Source organism: Cupressus sempervirens, chromosome 3 (genome assembly GCF_028749045.1).
Source record: "Cupressus sempervirens isolate cs-2001-9-10 chromosome 3, ASM2874904v1, whole genome shotgun sequence".
Taxonomy (NCBI): domain Eukaryota; kingdom Viridiplantae; phylum Streptophyta; class Pinopsida; order Cupressales; family Cupressaceae; genus Cupressus; species Cupressus sempervirens.
Window position 1 is genome coordinate 314,226,587 of NC_143120.1, and position 23,129 is coordinate 314,249,715.

Here is a 23,129-nt window from a genome sequence, read left to right on the forward strand (position 1 = left end):
TATATATATATATATGTTTTCAGATATTAGTATATATTATAAATATAATATATGCTCATCTATATGTATCAGGCGTTCTTCTTATATTAGTATTTATCATTAGCATTTCATTTTTTGTTATTTAGATTGGTGGAATTGTAGATTATATATATATATAGCTACCTTTTGGTCGTTTCTACATATATATATTACATTCTTATATATATATATATATATATATATATATATATATATATGTTTATATGTTTAATATATATGTTTATATTACATATATATATATAACATATATATTACATATATATACATATGTAATATATATGTTTATATGTTTAATATATATGTTTATATTACATATATATAGATTCACTTATAAATATAATATATTTTTATATGTAATACGTGTATTACATATATATATTAAGCATATATTATAAAGATATTTCTTGCGTATTTTTTGTATTAGAGGTATTAGGTGTTTCTCTTTTTTGCATGGATATATATATATATATATAACTCTTGTACATTTTTTATTTATTTTCTTGGTCTTCTTATTGTTATTTCCTTGTTGTTCCTTTTTCTTGTGTGTCATCCTTTTGTTTGAGTCCTTTCCCCTTTTTGTTTTGTCTTGTTTTTATTTTTATATTTATTATTATTTGGTTCAGCTTCGGAGTTTGTGCTCTCCCTTGCTCTTGTTCTCTTTTATTTGGTGAGTCTAGGCTAAATCTACCACTTATTTTGTTTGACATCTCTTGCTCTCTCATCCTGATGATGGATCACGTAGTGTGATTCGAAAAGTTGATGGTAAAAATTGTCACACAATCTAATCCAGAAACTGATTTACAAAACACCATAGGATCATCCACCATATCTTCCACTACAACCTCTTCCACTATTCTTATTGTAAAACTTCTTGTTTGGTTTCTCCTTAGTGTAAACTTATATGCCTCCTCAATACTACTCATTCAAACTAGACTTAGCTCATCCTAAATACTAGGTCTTAACCCATTAAGATAACAAGAGACTTTCTCCTTATTAGCTTCTGCATGGCTAGTTCTAATGAGAACTTGGTAGAACTCTTTGGTATACTCTTGAATAAATTTTTCCACTTTCTTCATTCATTGCATCTTCTTCAATAGATCAAGCTCATAATCCATAGGAATGAATTGTCACTTTATTTTAGCTATCATCTGATCCCATCTAGTGATTTTGTCCTTTCCCTTTCTATTTCACTCCAACTGAACCTCTTGCCACCAGATCTTTGCATGTCTCTTTAGTTTTTCCTTCGCAAACTTGACCCTATCTGGATCCTCAATATCTTCATACTCAAACTACTCCTCTAGTTCATTGATCCAATCAATCAGCTCTTTTGGGTTAAGATTCTCTAAAAATGTGGGAACCTCAAACTTAGTTCTTTTTCCAATCTTGGAGATGGCCCTAAAAAGCATCTCTTCCTCTGGATTTAGAATTGCCTCTACTTCAGCATTTTCTTCTGCTTCGTCCTCATCCTCACTTTCATATCTTATAGGAAGATTTATTCCTCTTTGAATTTGTTCTTCCAATACTTGCATTTTCCTTTGGAGGGCTCAAAAACCCTCAGGTGTAACACCTATTAGCTCTTCTACCATGCTTTCTTTGTGGAGGCATTTTTGTGCTTCTATTCAAAACCTAGTGCAAACTGCCTCACAATTGGCAATCTATCTACATGCTCAACCCAAACCATAGTCCTGGTGCAAACTACCTCACAATCAACAATCTACCCACACACTCAAGAATTCTATCTCTAATACCACTTGATGCAAGAGACTCCCCTTAATACTATAAACTCATAACAAAAACAAACAATCAATAGCAAATGTGAGAAACAAAATATGTACTTGTTATTATTGTTGTAAATGCATAATTATAGAATTCTCAATTACAATATGCTAACCCAAATGGGTTCCTTCATTACAGTAATCTACAAGACAGTGTTGTGAACTATCACTTAGAGCTCCCTAGACAATGTTTGGGTCTTTCTTAAATAAGCAATTTTATGCCGCCTGGGAAGGTTCTAGATGCTCAAAATTAATATTTAGGGTCGACAGACCCTAACAATACACATAAAGTCTGCCAAATACATCTTTGACAAATTATTTTAGAAATTTTGGTAGCCTAATTTTTGAAGGCCATAACTCATGAACCATTTCTTTGATTGGTTATTATAACCACTTTTTGGAAATACTAGCTCTTGATCTATAGGCTCAGAACTGTGCAAGTGCCCTTCCATCGAGTTTTCAGACCTCATCTAGGCACTCTAAAGCCTCCAACGGTGAGCCTAAAGATTTTTCTGCAAACTTTTCCATTGAAAATCCATAATAACTTCTTTGATACTTAAGTTGGAGCAATGAGATTTTTATGGTAGGTTTATATATCTAAAATGAACCTTCTTGTAAAAAATGAAAAGCTCATATGAAAAACTTACTAAAAATAGAAAGTTCCCATAAATAATAACCACCATGTCTACTAGTCCTTATTAAAATAGAAAAGGCTGAAAATAAAATATTTTTGGGTGATGCAAGATTTCCCTTACACCCAAGGCATCAATAACTTCTCTAATACTTATGCTTGAGTAATGAGATTTTTATGGTAGGCTTACAAATCTGAAATGAACCTTCCTATAGAAAATGAAACTTTCCAAGTTTATATGACAAACTTGATAAAAATAACAAGTTCCCATAAATAGTAATCATCCTATCTACTAGTCCTTATTAAAATAGAAAAGACTAAAATACAAGTATGGGTGGGGTGATGCAAGATTTCTCTTACACCCAGGATGCTCCTACATCAAAAGAAGTCTAATAGCTTGAGAGTTTAGATCTTGGAGATGGAGTCATACAAATTGGGAAATATTATTGACAATAAAGTGATTGACATCCAACTCATACTACAGCAACTTGAAATAGAAAGAGAGGAATTGGGGAAATCCCTTAGAAAGAGAAAAGATATAGTCATTCAATAGATTGAAAACCTTTATCAAGACTTTGATACTCAAGGACTGCTTGATGATTGAAATTCCAATGAAAGTGGTGCAATCATTGCAGATCTATTGGAGAAGAATAGTATCCTAGATGAAGAAGTCGGACGATTGAAAAGAGAACATGAAATCTAGTCAGTAAGACTATGTGAAGTGACTAAACAAAAGAAGAAAGCTATAGAAGAAAAAATTATGGCTAAGGAAGATAAAAGACAAATGGCTATCAGACTTGAAGAAAGGTCATCTGATGTAAAAAAAATTACAAACACTTAGCTAGACATGGTGAATCAGCTAATGCTTGCAAATCAGGAACTAAATAGGAAATACATGGAGATAGAAAATCAGAGATCATAGAGTGACCTACTAAGGAATGAGTTAAGATCTAAGAAAGAACTTGTGTAAAGGATGAAGAAGACCACTAAAGCAATAAGATACTTTGAAGAAATGATGAGATCACCTAGGTGATCTAGGAGTACTTCTAGACTAGGACATATAAAGCAACATTCATCTATTGAAAAAGGAGAATCATCCAAGAGTAGAGAGATAAGAAATGCAAAATCAAAAGGAAAACCTACCTGTTATCATTATGGTAAACTTGGACATACTGTAAAAGTTTTTAGAGGTAACAATGGTATGCAAAACCCTAAACCTAAGTTTACTGGTTATTATTTTTATTGTAAGAAGCAAGGAAATCAAATACATGAATGTAGATCAAGGATGAAAAATACACCTACTACACCTAGATTTGAGGAATATTGTTACAATTGTCAAAAGTTTGGACATAGAGCATATGAGTTCATCTCACAAGAAATATCTAGTTGGAAAAGTAGAAGGTAGGTCAATGAACCTAAGAAATTTTTTTCTAGTTGTCACAAGGTTGGACATATGAGTAAAAACTGCAAGACCTGAGCACCAATACCAAACAATGAACATATCAAGGGTAAAGGAAAAGTAGATGTTAAAAAAACAAAGAAAGATATGAATCAAACCTAGAAGAAAAGATGGATGTAGGAAGCAACGGAATAAATGAAGTTAAGATCACCCAATCCAATGGAGAAGATTATCATACCACCTCAAACTAATCAACAAACGTATCTAAGGAACTATATATCTTACATCAGTTTGTAACATAAATTGTGCAAAAGTTCATATCTGCATGTGAGAAAAGATGCATTAAAACATATCTATGGAAAGATACTACAAAAGAATCATTTACATTTTGGGTGTCAAGAATCACTAAAATTGTCTACATTGACTGAGTATTGCAATATGGACCAAGTACCCTGATGACCAATTTGATGTATAGGCCGAGTTAGGTGAAATTTTCTGGGCTATATAATGTAGACTAAGTTCAAAAATTTATAAATAATAGAGATAGCCAAATTTTACCTAATAGAGTACAAAACATTTATGTAGACCCTGATTTGAATGAATTAAGGTATATATTGAGAATTTAAAGACATTATATACACCTTGCATTCATATTTTGAGAGCACAGAGTGATTTTAGTAGCTTGCACAATGATTTTAAGGTGAAAGAAGATAAGAAGTAGAAGAGTGATCTAGTATTGATTTTCAGGTTGTTCTAAGTTGTTCAAAAAGCTTCAAAACCCTAACATGAGAAAATGGCATCCTTAATGTCAATAATAAAGAATTAAGAAGAAGATGTAAGAATTGTTCAATTTGTGAAGAGTGACACTTGTCCTCCACCTAAGTTTCATGCTATTCCTAAAATTGCTATGAAAGGAGATTCAATGGGTTCTATCATCAAGACCACTTAAGGTTATTATGATCAATTATGTATGGAGTTTTTATATGTGTAAAATGGATGAAGTTGGAGACTATGAGATTCATGTGGAATATGAGAAATTTTGATGAAGGAATATTAAATGATGAGCTCACAATTGTTAAAAGAAAAAGGTTAACTCATGCCCTAGATTTTCCAAAAATTTTCAAAATTGAATGGATTAAAGTTATTCTAAGAAGAATTTGTGACATGGAGTTATGGCTAGAAAATGGACCAGTTAAGATCACAAAGAAGATTGTTCATGTTGTTACTAGATACCCAACATTTGACAAGAAGAAGACAATGTGTTACCAAAGAAAAGATGTTGTTGAGACAAATATAAAAGTTGAGTGGAATCAACATGGAATGTCTATTTCTAACATCACTGGTCCATTGATTGAGTTTTCTATGAGAGTGGTCCCTCAAAAGTTTTATCAATCAAGCCAACTAAATAGTGTGTCATGTATGGAAGTTGATCAAGCATGGAAGATTGTAATGGAGGATCATGAATATGATCTTGCTAAGTTACAATAGTTGCAATTGGTAGAGAACCTAACATCAATCAAGAAAGAAAAGAATTCAATTTTTAAGTTTAGATCGTTGATTATATGTATTTTCTTTTACACTCAAAATTATTTTCCACCTATTGGGAATGTTGTATGGGAACAAGACAAACCAATTACAAGGAAGATTCATGAATATATAACACATTTGGGGGGAAACTTTAAGAATTTTCTAGATGGATTTTTATAGAATTCAAACTAAAATGAGGAAGAGATTAAGGATTCATGCACTCTTAGCGAAGAAGCATTATAATGATGTGTGTTTCTTAGTTGACACTAATAACACATTTGTTTAGGAATTTAAGTTGAGGATAGCCTAGCTTAAACCTTTTGGCTATGAAATTGAGATTGATGTTATAAGTGAAGCCATTATTACACTATTAAAGGGAAAAAAAATTGATCCAAAGGTTGAGCCCTTTGGAAAATTTGAAGGAAAAAAAGCTACAATAATAGTAGACATCAAGATTGCTTATACAGATAAGAAGAGAAAGAAAATGATTGAAGACCTAGAGTGAAATCTAGGCAAAGAAAAAAAAGGAAAACAACGTTTGACACTGACACAAGGTCTTGGAGAAGATAAAGAAAATGATAGTGATACTAGGGAAGAGGAAGAGAATGCATAGAAATAGGGTAAAGCCCTAGCACTTGTCACCCCACCTATTAAGAAGCCTAGAATAGTGAAAACCACTAAGCCTAAGATAAGGAGGGATGAAAAGAAAGTAACACATAATACCATCTCTCCTCCTGCACCACAAAGACTGAGGACTAGGGCAGTAGCAAAAACTAGTGTTGAGCCACTGGTAAAGAAAGGAGTGATATAGATCACAAAACCAAGTAGCACAAGTGTAGTAAAGAGGAAAGTGCTAGCCACTATAGTTCAGCCAAATAGAAAAAGGATCGTAAAACAAAGAGATATTAAAGATTAAGATGTAGAGAGGACAGAGTTAGATGAACCTGGTCACCACCGAGTCATTGTGCCTAAAAAGATGAGAACTATTGACCAGGTATGTGCCAACATCAGAAACTCTATAGGGCTATCAAGATTTAGATATGTAAAGTATGATATATTGAGTAATAATTATAAATCTAAGGTATAGGTGGTTATGATAGAAATGATGGCTAACAATAAGCTTACACTTATAAAATTGGAAAAGAAAATTCCAAATGATTTGTATAGTAGACTTGATGGAAAATGGCAATAGGAAATAGAAATTGAGAAACAAATAAGAGAAGGCACATTAGAAAAAATTATGCCTGAGTTGACAAATAAGAAAAAGGTAACATTTTTGGAGAAGTAGTGGAACTAATTTGTTCCTGTATTCAGAACATTTATTATTTTATAGAATAATATTGTGGTTGTTGTACATCAAAATGAATTGTTATGAAGGAGAATTTTTGGATTAACTACAAAAAAGGTTGACAAGATTGGCAAAGAAGGTGAATAGGAGAAAGAAGTGGACATTGTAACCATTAAAGATGATCAAATTGATGAATAAAGTCTAGGTATGTCAAACTCACAGGGCAATGTATCACCATTCACGATACTTCACCTAACACTCCTATATTACAATAGATAATGAACTACACTAAGGAAAGAGAAACAAAAGTCCAAGTTGTTGATGAACAAATGAAGACCTTAGAAGCTAAGGAGTAAGTAAAGGAGAAGTTAAAACAAAAGGAATCAAATGTATCAAAGTCTACTACAGGTTAGACAAGATCACATGTCTCAAGACTTCAGGATGAGGTAAATAAGGAGACTATATAGAAAGATGTGGAAAAAGAAAAAGTGAATGTAGTGTCAAGTGCTAATATTGATGTCCTGTGCACTAAAATAAAAGTGAGACTGAGTGGTGACACCCCCTCACCTACTCTAGTAGTGTAGAGCAACAAAACTCCAAAGAAAAGAAAAGGAAAGAAGAAAAAGGATAGATCTCCAGATAATACTATTACTCTGGATGAAATTATAGAAATGCCAAAATGGGATCTAAAAAATCTCACATTCGAACAAATTGTCATCTTGCAAGATATTTTAGCAAGAAAGAAAAGGAAAGAAGAGATGAAAATAGAACATCAATAGAAATAGGTGTTGCATTATATCAAGGACATATTTTTTGATGTACTAACCATTGATGAAAAGGCCCCCATTATCTCTCAATTGGTGCAAATTTTTGAAAAAGTCAACACTAAGGATATTGAGGCAAATGAAAAACTAATGGCCTAGTCTAAAAAGAAATTTGAAAAGAGAGTAATAGAGAAAGTTTCTACTGTCATTGCAGTAAGAAAAGTAGAATTGCAGGCACTTGTATAGAATTTAGAAGGACTTGTGAAGAAGATGCAAGATATGTACAATAGTTTATGTGATGTGCCAAGATTTACAAATGAATTCTAGGGAAACATTCAGAGGATTCAAGCTGACATGAAGCTATCAAAAAGTTTTATCTCTCAATCAGTTGAATCAAGCTTGATGCATTATAATAGATTTTTTTTGCACAAGGGAGGTTGGCTGAGATACAAACAACAAATAGCAAGATGAAGGCCAAACTTATCTCCATCTAGTCAATGTTGATACCTCACTTAGAGGATATAATCTAACTCCAGCAAAGGATCTAGTTCAAAGAGATCATAATATTTTTATTTATGATAGATTAATTGACTTGGAAACCAATTTGGGAATAAAAATTCATGTTTTAGAATCAATGGAAACCACATGGGATCATCCTCTTTCCATGATCAATCAAACCTATAAACCTTTCATTGATAAATATGGTTTGATTCTACCTACTCAACCCCAAAAGTAGACATAAGTTTCAAAACAAGCAGGATATGTGATATATGAGGGGGAATGATGGGATACAAGGGGGGTAGATATGAAGAAAAGATATAGAGCTCAAAAAGGAAGAATATAGACAAGGTATGACAAACCTACCATCAAACAATTCTAGGACATGTAAAATATGTATTGTAAAAGAAGGTTTTGAAGCTCTATAAGAACTAGGTCACATCCTTAAGGGGGTTGCTATTATTTTTTTTACTATAAAGATGTAATTAGGATTAAAAAAATTTCCACTAATGTCAACGAGGGGGATTGTTAGTATATCTAAGTCTTGTTGTCTATTAGTGTCAAACACTTAGTCATATATAAGGCAAAGTTAGTTTGTCATTACTATGACCTTGTTATTCTATATAGGTTGTATCATGTAAATACTTGTAAATAATCATGTATATGTTGAGCTTTATAGGAGTTGAGAAAGTTGTTGGTCACTGAGTACTTTTAGTATAAGATGAGTTTAGTCAAGTTTAGTGAATGATAAGAAGAAAAAACATGTAGATGTTGATTTATACAAAAGGAGCCGAGTAACTTAAGGCTGAGCAATAGCAGGAAGAATAGATAAAATTGAGCATTAGAGATAGTGTGTGTCAAGTAACACAAAGAGAACAAAAATGTCTGAAATGGTACAAACTTTGAGGTAAACCATTCCAAGCCAACATGTACATAACATTTAATGATCATAGAGTTTTTTACTATGGTTGTTATACATTTTGACATGGATCATCAATCCCTATGAGGGATAAACAACCAATTAGATGAAGAGGCAAAAAGGGAAACATCTAGAAAACTCTACAAATGTCTTTAAATAGGTAGATCCAAACCCTATTTTGATATGATAGTGGATGAGAATAAGAACTGAGTGAAGGAAATGAAGTATTGTGTGAAGAAGTTAAGTTTTGGATTCTGCATGCAAAAATTGTCAAGAATTGAGTTAGTGACCTAATGAAGCAGTGAAGAGAAAAGTAAAGATATATCAAATTGGAGAGCATATCAGAGATTAGGAGGAGATCCATAATCAACAATCATAAGTGTAGACCAAAGGATCAGGTATTGAATCATTTTTGACAAATTGAATTAGGGAAAATCTCTTAACAGATTGGTTTTAACAAACCTCTATAAGTCCCCTAACATAGTCCTTAATTTAGTGTAAGTGTTAAATTCTTTAATCAAGGTAGACCTAATAGTCCTATTTGAATTTTAATAAAGAAGACCCCTCATTGGTTAGATCATTAGAAGTTATCAAAATTGTAGTCCTTATAGGCTAACTTTGTTACTATAGTAGTGAAGATTTATGGGTGTCATCACCACTCCAATTTTACCTTCACCTTGGAGGGTTTTTGGGTTACCAAAATATTTTGTGATTTATTTCAGCATTTGATATTTAAAGTTATCTTATGCATAAAGTAGATATGAGATGGTTAATATGATGAATACTATAAAGTTGTGTTGAAGGATAAAAGTTGTATAGATCTAGATTCATCTTCCCCCACCCCCATAGTATCTCAATTTCCCAATAAACCAGCAAGTACACATCACCCTTATTATAACTCTCACCAAAGTTAAGAGCCTCCATTAAGGTTAGTTTTTCTATTAGTGACTTAACACTTAGTCAATTGGTTTTAGTTGCCACCAAGCTAGTTAGATAGATTGCAGTTTGTACCGATCTTCATAGTATCTACCAAGCATCTAAGATAGTTTGCATTATTGCCTAAGCATAGTAGATTATATCAAGATTTCTAGTGTAATTAATGAAGATTTTAGTGTTAATCATCTATGTATGTTAAACAAGTATATCAGTGTCTACCAAGCTTGCAATGTTAACAAAGTGAATACAATGTTGACCAAGCCATACAGTGTCAACTAAGTGATTTAGTATCTACCAAGTTTATTAGTGTTCACTAAGTCATATAATGTTGAATGAGTTCCCACTACTTGAAGTGATCAGTATGGACTAAGCTTCAACATCAACCAAGTGCTAGAGTTGTTGAGTGTCAAAACATCACTGAGTTGTCTTTAGAACCTGAGTTATCATAACAGACTGACTTTGTGAATTATGATGAATTTGGTATTGTAGCTAAATCTAGAAGATAATCAATTGGATTTATATGTATGTAATGCATTGTATCATATCCAAAGTTTAATAAGAAAAATGTATGTGAAAAATTAAGAAGAAGATGAGTGTGAATTGAAGAAGGCTACAAGAAGTATAAGGAATAGTAGAGACTTATCTATTATAGTTAGGTGATCATTTCAATTCAAGGAATCTTATTCAGCCAATCAAAGTTGTAGATCAGAGATCAATCACTAGTTTATCCTAATAGGTGTATTAGTAAAATCCTCTAACAAGGTAGACTTAATAGTCATATTTTGAATCTCTTAACAGAGTGCATACTTCATTGTATGTTTTTAAATCCTTTAACAAGGTGGACCTAATAGTCCTTATTACTCCTAACAAGAAAGATTACTAGAAGTGATCAATTGTAAGCCTTAACTAGCCAAATTTATACTATAGTCATAAAGCTTGTGGGTATCATCCCCACCCTAGATTTACTTTTTATTTTGGAAGGTTTCTAGGCTATCATATCTTGAGTCAAATTATTATGAATATTTTATTGCTTTAATTCTTTCATGCATATAACTAGATCATATTATATGGTGATTTTTTAATTGGTAAATTAAGTTTAAAAGTTTTATTAGTTCCTAATTCAACCCTCCCCTCTTAATCACCCAATCTATATTATATTTCAAAAAATTAGTATCAGAGCATTTGGTTCTCACGTCAAAATTTTAGCAACTGGAGAAAATATTAGAGGCGATGGAAGTCTATAGATTGGAGAAAGCTATTGAGAATCAAAGGTTGGATCTATAATTAGCCATGGATCAACTCAAGAAAGAAAAGGAGCAACTCTCTCAATCCTTGCAAAGAAGGAAAAATCTTGTAGCACAAATGAATGAAATTCTCTACACTAAAGAAAGAATTGAAGACATTTGTTAAGAATGAAGTTCAGATGAAGCTGATGCAGCAATCACAAATCTACTTGACAAGAATCTTAATTTTCAAGAAGAAATCATAAATTTGAAAAGAGAAAAAGAAATTCAATTAGTTAGATTATTTGAATTTGTGAACAAAAGGACAAAGCTAATGAAGAAAGAGAAGAAAAGGACAATGAAATTAATCAACTATCTCTTCAGCAAATAGATCTAATTGATCAACTCAATGATGCAAATCAAGAGCTTATCAACTTGAGGACAGAAAATGAAAGATTGAAGAATGATCTTAGAATAGAGAAGTAGACCAATGAGAGGATAATGAACACATAAGAAAGCATGAATTAGCTAGATAAAAAAACTCAATTCAAACACAAAGGTAAATTTGTATTAGGATATACCAAAGAAGGTGAATTGTCTTAGCAAGGAGCTCAAAAGAACAAAAGTCCTACATGTCATTGTGGAAAAATAGGTCATACATCAAATAAGTGTTGGAAAAATCATAAAGCAAAATTCAACAAAAAGTTTTACAACTATAATAAGCATGGACATAGAGCAAGTGAATGCATAGAGAAACCTAAGTTTGGAGGAAAGTGTCACAATTGCAACAAACAAGGACACAAATCTTTAGATTGAAAAAAAATTTAAATGGAACCCAATAGAACTAATTGTCAAATCTATATTTGATTGGGATTAGAATACATGGTGGAGATGTCACTACTATGGTGAGTTTGGGCACTTGGAGAAAATTTTGTAAAACATCATACAAGGAAAAGAGACACTACAAAGAGATGTTTTGTATGTATAGAAGTTTGATAACTTGCCAAGAACTATATGAATAGAGGAAGAGTAGAAGATGAAAAGAAAGAAAAGATCAATAATATCAGAAAAAAAATGAGGCAGCAATGGGTGCAAAAATCTCCAAAGAATGCAAGCCAAATTCATGAAATTATTGACAACCAAGTCAATGAGATGGGTTACTCAACCATTTCAACTTAGACATCCATGGAGATTATTGAAACTAAGATTCAGAAGAAAACATCTCATACAAGTTCCAGTCAACAAGCAAAAGATACGTATCAACATTCAAGATGCACAAGGATTACCAAGTGATCATGAAAGATGAAGACCTTATTGACCAAAGTTAGGTTGCAAGACCTTACCAAGAAAGGTTGGGTTTCATATCCTTACCAAGTTCTAGATGTAGATATCAAGTTGGTGACTCTACCGAGTAGCAAGCTCAAAATGAGTGGTGGTAGTTACTACCGAGTCAAGAGACTTTACCGAGTTGAAGGTGTCTTCCAAGAAATAAAGATCAAACTGAGTGGAGGACAACCTATCACCAAGAAAAAATTTATAAGAAGCATTAATGGCAATCATAAAGATAGAATTTGATAGAAGGAGAAAATTCATCGAATCATTTCATGGAAAAATTTCAGAGCTAAGAGTGAAGAGCAATTTTGAGCCAGTGAGTGATTTGAAGCAGTAATTGGTGAGGATTATTTTTGTGTTCAAGAATTAATCAAGTGATTGGCATCTTCAAGAATCAAAGTGAAAAAGGGATCAAAGATGTTGGTTCATGGAGTGGATTACAAGGCTCCTACATTTAAATTGACCCTAGCTATAGAAGAAGCACTTGACCTTGTCACCCAATCAGAGTGTAGTTGCAAATCCCTCTGAAGGTACTTCTAATTCATCACATTAGGTCATTTTATCATTGTTTAATTCAAAGCTTGGAACCCTATAAATGAACTAGGAATTTAATAAATTTCGTGTGTATGGTCTTTTGAAACCCAAACATAAACATTTGGAGATGAATACTTTAATGCACCTTACGCATATCTCACAAAATTTGCATGGGAAATGGATCAAATATATACTAAGTAGAGTTCATGAAGTGCATTCATGGTTAGGTCACCCTATCTAGATCACAAAGAAGATGATACATAGTATTACCAAGTTGCCAATGTTAAACAAGGAAAAAACCATAAAAAACATAAGTCAGGTTGAACTAGCGAAGAGAACTCTTGTTGAGTGGGATGGAAAAGGAATGAAGCTTAATGGTGTGAAATACATGGAAATCAAGTTTTCAATACGCGTTATTGCACATAAGTTATATAGCTCAAGCAAACTAAACATTATTACATGTGAAGCATTTGACCTAGCACTGAAAGTGGTGAAAATCAATTTATCTTTTAACCTTGTTGAGCTATTGTTGAGTCAATTGGGGAAAAAAATGGAGAGCATCTGAGTCTCCAAGAACAATTCATGTAAGTTTGGTTCTCTTTTAACCAGTTTTCTTTTCTATGTACATTTTTTTTCCCTTCTAAAGGAACCGTGGTATGGAAGAAAGATACCCCTTTATTGTATCAAATCAATGAGTTCACAGTAGAGATGGGAAAAAATTTGAAAGTATAATGGATGCCAACTTTGAAACATTCCAAGAGAAAATGCATAGCAGATATAGGATTCCTAATAAATTAGTAGAAGACTATGAGAAGGATATATGTTTTCTAGTACACTATGACAAGGTTCACATTCGAGCAGTTTGGCCAAGAGTGGCATGGGTAAAAGCTTTGAGTTATGAGATTAATATTGATGACACCAGAGATATTACTGAGGCTCTCCTAAATGAGCTTGTAGATCCCAAGGCTACATATTTTGGCACATATGGGGAGGCTAAGGCCGTGATTGAACTTGAGATCAAGTTACCTCAAGTAGTGAAGAGAGGAAGGAAGAAATTGGAGAAGTTACTGAAGAATACCAAATCTTCTTGTTCCCTTCTCTTGATAATTGAAGGAAAAGGTGACGATCTTAAAGAAGAAGAAGGTGAGGAGGAAGATGTAGAGGAAGAAGAATTTGAAGAAGAGGAACCTTCCAAGAAGAAGGGGAAGGTAATAATAAAAAAATCTATAAAGTCATCCCAATCTGTATTCACGAGAAGAGTAGCAAAATCTAGGAAGAAACTTAAGCTTGGAGAAGAAGAAGATGAAGTTGAGCAAACAATATTTCAGAAGATTGCCCCAACATTTGAAGAGAGATTGAAGAGATTAGAAGAAGGAGGTGGCATGGGATACTTCAAGTCTCTCAAGTATAATTCTAAAAGTATAGAGGAGAAGAACTAGATTTAGGATTCCCTTGTGGAAAAGATAGCAAAATAGAAATACTCTCCATATAAGTTGAAAGCTCAAGTTCCTAATGTAATTCTCAAGGAAGTTGCACTAGTATGGGAAAATGCAGTCAAGGTTGTAAGAGACATCATAGAATAGACCTTGAGAGAACTCATGTTGAGTCTCGGTGAGAAAGAGGTGAAGAAATCATTCAAGGAAAATGAAATAAAGCTGACTCCAAAATTCAATGCACTATTGATCCTATCAAATGATATTGAGTTGGTAATGAAATCTAATACTATTGCATGGAAAAACATCTATTGGCTACACAAGCCTAGTGATAATGTTGTGTAAATTAATGATAAGGATGGTGAAGAAGATGACATGGAAGAGGATATAGAAATAAGAGATGATGAAATAGAAAATGTAGATATCAATGATGATGATGAGGAAGAAGAACAAGAACCTATAGGAGGAAGTCCTCTAGAAATTTAGAGTATTGAGGATACTGATGCAAAGAAAATAGTAGTAGAGGTTATGACCTCCCTTCCTCATTCTCTGAGAAAAGCCTTAGTGCAATCTACCTCAAAGAAGGTTTCTACCAAGTTGGTTGAGGTTAAAATTGGATCAAAAAGTACCCAACCAATCTCAAGAGATCAAAGAGTGAAGTGTCTAACACTTCATCTACTAAACAATAGGCTCATATCATTCCAACATCGGGATCTACCAAGCAACAACAAGGTATTCCTATTGTTAGTGTTATTTCTACTATTCTTAGATTTGTTTCTATTTCCACTATTGTTTCCACCATGGCTAGTACAATGACAATTGAGACTCAGTCTCAACTAAGCATTGAAGTTTTGAATAAAGGAAAAGAAATTGTTTCCTCTATTATTCATAAGGAAAAGGGTAAAGAGTTTGAAACCTCTAAGGAAGATATTGATCTAGAGAAGGACATTGTAATACTAGATTGGGATCTTTCTAGTCTAACTCCTAATCAGATGGATACCCTTGGTGAGCTCTAGAAGAAAAGAGCAAGGCAAAAAAAGCTCTTAGAGGAAAAGAAAAAGAAAAACCAAGTACTTGAAGATGTCAATAGCATATTTGTTGATGCTCCAAGCATTGAGGTTGATGAGAAACAACCTATTCTGGATCAATTGGTTGAAATTATCCAAAAATACAATGAAGAATTGAATGGACAAGAAAAACTTATGTAGAGGGCAAAGAGAAAATTTGAAAACAAAACTTTGGAGCAAGTAGCACAAAAGATAGCTATTGATCAAGTAGAATTATCTACTATTCTACTACACTTCAAACATATGTAAATGAGGTTGTTTCTTTGTTTGTCAAGTTGAGTGACTCATCTACCTTCACTAAGGATATAAATGACAAACCATCCAAGATAGATGAAGATATGAAGGAAAGTGCACATCAATTGTCACTTGATCCTAATTGTAGTTCTACATAGTTTACAAAGATCAAGTACTTCACAGATCTTCAGGAAGAATTACTAAGAGAGGAAGTCAGAATAAGGGAAACACTTGCATAAATTCAAGGCATGATTCTTCCAAACATGGATGCACTACAAAAGCACATTACACATGCAAAGACACTGATCCATGACAATACTCCTTCATAGCTGACCATATGATAGAAATTTTAGCACAAGTGTAGATAGCCTTGCATGCATCCAAGACATTGCAACAAAACTGGGACAAGACCATGAAAATAATTTTGAAGGTACATAGTGATTTCTTGTCACATTTTGGTATTAACTTGTAAATATTCACCTTGGGCATTTATGTCAAAAAGGGGGAGACGATTATTTGTATAGATACTCTAGATATATGTATGGGGGAGAGATATATGTATGGGGGAGTAGTAATATGGAAGCATATGTACAAATTAGAAGAAAATATGTTTACAAAAGTAAGTTTGAAAAATAAAAAATAAATAGAGTAAAAATAAAGTAAGAGGTTACTAAGCTACAACAATAGTCAGCAGTCAACCCAAATTGAAGATCCAGATTGTTGACTAAAGGAGTTTGACTTATAATTTTGAGAATTCAGATTTTTGGTATGATAAGTGTTTTTGTCACCAATGCCAAAGGGGGAGATTATTGACATTAAGGTTGATTTTTCTATTAGTGACTTAACACTTAGTTGGTTTCATTGCTATTGAGCCAATTAGATAGATTGCATTTCATACCGAGCTTTGTAGTATCTACCAAGCATCTTAGATAGTTTATAGTATTGCCTAGGCGTAGAAAAGTCTACCAAGATTTCTAGTGTAAGTGATGAAGATTTTAATGTTAATCAAGATTTATAGTGTTAATCTAGTATATCAGTGTCTATCAAGCTCACAATGTTAACAAATTGAATTTAGTGTTGACCAACCCATGCAGTGTCAACCGAGTGATTCAATATCTACCAAGTTTCTCAGTGCTGACCAAATCATACAATGTTGACCAAGTTCCCACTACTCTAAGTGATTAATATGGATCAAGCTTCAATGTCAAATGAGTGCCAGAGTCTGTCAAGTGTTAATAGTGTTTGTCGAGTGTCAAAACATTAGTGTTTAACCAAGCTTTATAGTGAACTAAATAAGTATATCAATGTCTACCGAGCTCATAGTGTTAACAAATTGAATTTAGTTTTGACTGAGCCATGTAGTGTCAACCGAGTGATTTGGTATCTATAGAGTTTCTTAGTGTTCACCGAGTCATACAATGTTGACCAAGTTCCCACTACTCAAAGTGATTAGTATGGACAGAGCTTTAATGTCAACCGAGTGCTAAAGTCTATCGAGTGTTCACAATGTTTTCCAAGTGTTAGAACATCATCGAATTATCTTTAGAACCTAAGTTATAGTAATGGGCTAACTTTGTGAATTATGATAAATTTGGCATTGTAGTAGACTCTAGAATTTAATCAATTGTATTGATATATATGTAATACATTATATCATATCCAAAATGTAATAAGAAGATGAGTGTGAATTGAAGAAGGCTACAAGCAGTATAAGGAATAGTAGAGACTTATCTATCACAATCAAGTGATCATTGCAATTCAAGGAATCTCATTCAGCAAATCAAAGTTGCAAATCAGAGATCAATCACTAGGTCATCTGAACAAGTGGTTTAGTCAAATCTTCTAAGAAGGTGGAGATAATAGTCTTATTCCAAATCTCCTAATAGAGTGCATATTTCATTGTATGTTTGTAAATCCTTTAACAAAGTGGACCTAACAATCCTTATTGCTCCTAATAGGATAGATCACCAAAAGTGGTCAATTATAATCCTTAATCGTCCAACTTTACAGTATAGTCATAAATCTTGTGGGTATCATCCCCACCCTAATTTTACTTTCTATTTTAGAAGGTTTCTGGATTACCATATCTTGTGTCAAAGTGTTATGAATGTTTTACTATTTTCATTCTTTCATGCATGCAAGTAGATCAGATTATATGGTGATGGTTTAATTGGTGAATTAAGTTTAAAGGTTTTATTGGTTCTTGATAAACCCCTCCCTTCTTAGTCATCCAATTTATATTATATTTCCAACAAGTATCTCAGTTTCCCAATAAATTTCCAATAGCAAGTGTACATCACCCTTATCACAACTCTAACCAAACGGTTAGTGCAAGAAGTTGGGTCTCACTTTTGGCCAAAAAGTGGGAGTGTTTTTCTTGTTTTTGAAATTTTTTGTCAATTAATGTCAAAATTTGAGGTATTTAGAGGTTGAATATATAAAAAACTCCAGCAATAAAATTTTAAGTGTTCGGAATCTAGTTTTTGAATATGTAATTTATTTGTGTACCCATATGATAGATTATTTTTTTGGTATGGATCTTTAGAAACCACTTTTTCAAAATGCATGTTTTAGGACCATACCACGCTTGTGTACAAGCACCATAATTTCACACAAATAAATGAATTTTTGTAAATCCTTTTAAAGGGAGTTACCTAATACACCTAAGATTGATGACAATATTTTTCCTTAATTTTTTATTGAATAATTTTATTATTATTAATTATTAATTGGCTATAAAGTTAAATTTTAAAACCTCTCATGTACGGACCACATAATTTGATCAAAATCTCACTTTTTTCAAAAAAAAAAAATTAACATCAAAAGAATTGTATGTAGATTGATGACATATAAATTAATTTAAGAAAAATTATAAAATAAAAAAGTTATTAAAGTTTTAGTGAATGTCACTTTTTAATGTTTAGGAGATAGTTTTGATTAATAAATAATGAAAAAATAGCAAATAAACTAATAACACTATAAAATTTACATTTTTGGAATCAAAATAGTAAGACCTATAATTGGTTTTTGTCTCATCAAAAAATTCAATGGGGACAACTATAAAAAAATTATGACAATACCAGAAATTGTCGATTAAATGTCTTAGAAAAAAATAGATCATAAAGGCATGGCTTGGTGGGACCAAGCCTATGCCATGCCTTTCGCCAAGGAAAAACCCCATGCAAAATTTGAGTGCCATACCAAATTCTCACTCATGTCTCAAGAATCGAGCACTCAATTTGTAATTAAAAAATTGGGTGCCCGATTGCTTTCAACCGTTGTACCTAATTATTTAAAAATCAGCTACCCGATTCTTTTTAAAATTGGGTACCCAATTTGTAAACGGGTACCTGATTTTTTAAGAATCAGGTAACCAATTTTTAAGCAATCGAGTACCCATTTCTAATATACCCGTTGGGCACCAAAAGCTGCCCCACAGACCGAGTTTCAATGATTGAAATAATTGAATAATAGTTTCGATCTGCAACAACAAATTTTCTCATGTTTATTTTGTTTTCTTGTCCTCTTATACAATTTGCAAGCTACTGATTCCAATTCAAAATTGGTGCAAACATGGGATCAAAACAACAAAGAAAGAAGAAAGAAAAAGTTCTGATAGATGAGGAGATTGCAGCAAATAAAGAGAATGAAGCATGATGTCAATGAGAGAGAAGACAGAGAATTAGAGACTTGAACAATGTTTCAAAGGAGAAAGACATTGAGGATACCATGATGGATGAAGAGGTCAAAGAAGAGAACCCAATACAAGAAAATTTAGGTGCACATTCTAATCATGCATTCAATACAGGTGTATCTCCAAACTCTCAAATTTTCTCTCGTGATGAAATTGGTGGTTTTTTTAGAAGCAGGTTACAATTTAAATGATTTAGATTTTCTTCATGAGAAACAATTGTCAAACGATCATGCATAAAAAACTCCAATTGAAATGCATGCCCCGAAAGAAATACCAAGAAATTTTGAAAATGATATTCAAATCCCAAATAACAGTGAAAATAGTAAAGTGTCTGAAAATAAAAATTGCATGAATGTAGACATAGAAACAACAACTACTGAACAAACATGTCAGAATGATAGTGAAGTGTTTGAATATAATTTTCATATTTCTAATGATGTGTTTGATAGTATTGAGGGATTGGTTTATGGAGACAAATTAGGACACATGATAATAGATTATATAGGCATTTTTTTTATAATAAGAAATTTGGGTTTCAATTTCAGTTAATGTTGCAACTAATTAAAATGTTTAAAATGCGAAAAGTAATGAGAAGGTTGGGAATGTATGCAAAATTCAAGAATAAAAATGAGTCTTTAAAACAGGTTGTATCTACTGTTGCTAGTGCCTTTGATGTTATTGGAAAGAGAAGTCAGTCTAAAGATAAGAATGTAACACGACAAGCAATAACAACAGCTTTAGTTAACAAATCAACATCTAACAAAAGATTGATTAGCAACATAAGTGGATATCTTAATGTGAATCGTAAGACTTTAGAAAGAGTTGTAAAGAGAAGGGTTAACTTTGAATGTGATCCAGCAAATATTTTATGGACTTCTAGTGGTAGACTCCCGAGATGTGATATGAAACTTACTAGTGAAGTCAAAAGTTTGATTGAAAATTTTTTGCATGATAATACAAGAGTATCACCTAATTCAAGAGATGTTCTTAAATTGAGAATTGGGTCAAAAATACGTGATCCACATCTTAAACACCTTTTGGACATGACTCAAACTAAATTGTTTAAAAAATTTGTAGATGGTAAGGTATTAAATATTACCATTAGTCAAAGTTCTTTTGAAAAGTGTAAACCATGGTATGTAAGTATTAACAACAAAAGAATCACATGTTGTTGTAAAACTCATATTCAATTTCATTACCATTATTATGTATTTTGATCTATACGTGGTACCATGCATAGTAAAGAAATGTTGCAAGAATGTGGTATAAAAATACCACCTCAAACTATAAAAGATTTCATATCAGGTTTGTTTTGTAAGCCACTTAATGACCAATACTTTCTTTTCAATGCATTTCTTTTTGGTACATGTGATTGTGCGGCAATCTTTCTTTGTTAGATGAATGTTTGCATGAAAATAATTTGATTACTTTTGGACAACAATTAGTTGAGGTAAAAAGATTCAAAACTATTGAATATCCATTGAAGGATGGGAAGACTGGAAGAAGGTGTGATCTAGTTACAAATAAAGTTAGTTGTCATGCATTTATGGATGAGTTTAAGAGTGTGATCATACCAAAATATGTTAAACACTCTCAATATTCTACATGGATTGATGGAAAATTTTGCATATGTAAGAATACATTTCCAATTGGTACTATACTTTTAGCTGTTGACTTTGCAAAGAACTACACACTTGCACTGCAAGAAGAAGTACAACCACAATATTACAATTTAGTGCAAGTAACAATTTATGTTCATATAGTTTATAGGCATGCACCTGATAGTACATAGGAGGATCAAAAAATATTGAGAGAGTACCATTTTTATATAAGAGTATGAGTAAGAGTACATATGTAAGAGTACATTTCCAATGAGTTTAAGAGTGTGATCATACCAAAATATGTTAAACACTCTCAATATTCTACATGGCTTGATGGAAAATTTTGCATATGTAAGAATACATTTCCAATTGGTACTATACTTTTAGCTGTTGACTTTGCAAAGAACTACACACTTGCACTGCAAGAAGAAGTACAACCACAATATTACAATTTAGTGCAAGTAACAATTTATGTTCATATAGTTTATAGGCATGCACCTGATAGTACATAGGAGGATCAAAAAATATTGAGAGAGTATCATTTTTATATAAGAGTATGAGTAAGAGTACATATGTAAGAGTACATTTCCAATGAGTTTAAGAGTGTGATCATACCAAAATATGTTAAACACTCTCAATATTCTACATGGCTTGATGGAAAATTTTGCATATGTAAGAATACATTTCCAATTGGTACTATACTTTTAGCTGTTGACTTTGCAAAGAACTACACACTTGCACTGCAAGAAGAAGTACAACCGCAATATTACAATTTAGTGCAAGTAACAATTTATGTTCATATAGTTTATAGGCATGCACCTGATAGTACATAGGAGGATCAAAAAATATTGAGAGAGTACCATTTTTATATAAGTGATAATAAACTCCATTCATCTGAGTTTGTCCAATATTGTTTCAAGGTCTTTTATGATAATTTAAAAGAGAGAAAAATTCAAATGACATAACATTGGATATGGTCAAATAATTGTACAAGACAATTCAAGAATGCTAGAATGTTCTATTGATTGAGTAAGACACATAGGAAAACTAACATCCAACATGTGTGGAGTTCTTTTGAGGCTGGACATGGCAAAGGAGAACATGATGGTGCTGGTGCATGCATGAAGAGAGCCCTTAGTAGAGAGCAATTAAAATTTAAGGAAAAAGCTAAATTCAAAAATGCACATGAGATTGTTGAATGGTGTAACAAATATTTATACATAGGATCAAGTCAGAACTCTACAATCAAACGTTTCTTCTACCTAGTTGAAGAAAATAATATCCCTTCAAGATATGACTTTGATACAATTAGTGGGTCAGCTAAATGGCATTCATTTAGGAGTTCAAATTCTAACACTTGGACTATATGGACTAGGGAGCTTGCTTGTTTTTGTCAATTTTTTCTTGCAGGTGAATGGGAAGAATGTGATAATACAGAATGGGTTGAAGATTGGCAAAAAAGATCATTAGCACCAACTGACACACATTTTGAAGATGATATAGTAAATGAAGGCCAGAATGTTACTTTTGCATCAGAAGACTATGATCATATTTCAAATCTCATAGAACCTGGTATGCACAATTTAATTAGATTTTTTTGTGATCTCATGCTTCAATTTATATAATCTGCATATGTACACTCATGTGATTAAAGTGTTTTTGTACTTTATCTTATCTTGTATGACATGTTTATGCTATTATTGCACCTAGTGATAACGATGAATAGACTGAGTATTGGCTAGCTAGATGTGTGGAACCTAAGAAAAAATTGACATGTCATCAAGTAGACGATGATGGTTTTGAGTATCCAATTGGGTCTGTCATTGTAGCTGGCACCTGGCTACATAGATACCTAACAAGAAGAAATGGTTTGCCAACATTTGAAGACTACCAAACTGAAAAGAAGATTTTACACTATTCTCATTTGGTTGTGGCAAAAAATATCAAATTAGAAAGATACAAGGGGAGACCCACCAATAACGTATTATGGACAATTTCAATGGACAAGCACGAGACAATCATAGATGCATTACAAAAGAGAGAGGATGCAGATGGTACAATGGGATGACTACATTTAAATCAAACACATGTAAGTTTTCTCATTATTGTATTATTTTTATACATATGTACTTATATAATTTAATTACATGTATGTTTATGTTGTCAATACCAATTTGGAGAACTTATATATACCTCTTATTCAGGTCTCAATTACAATTTATGCAAATTTAAATG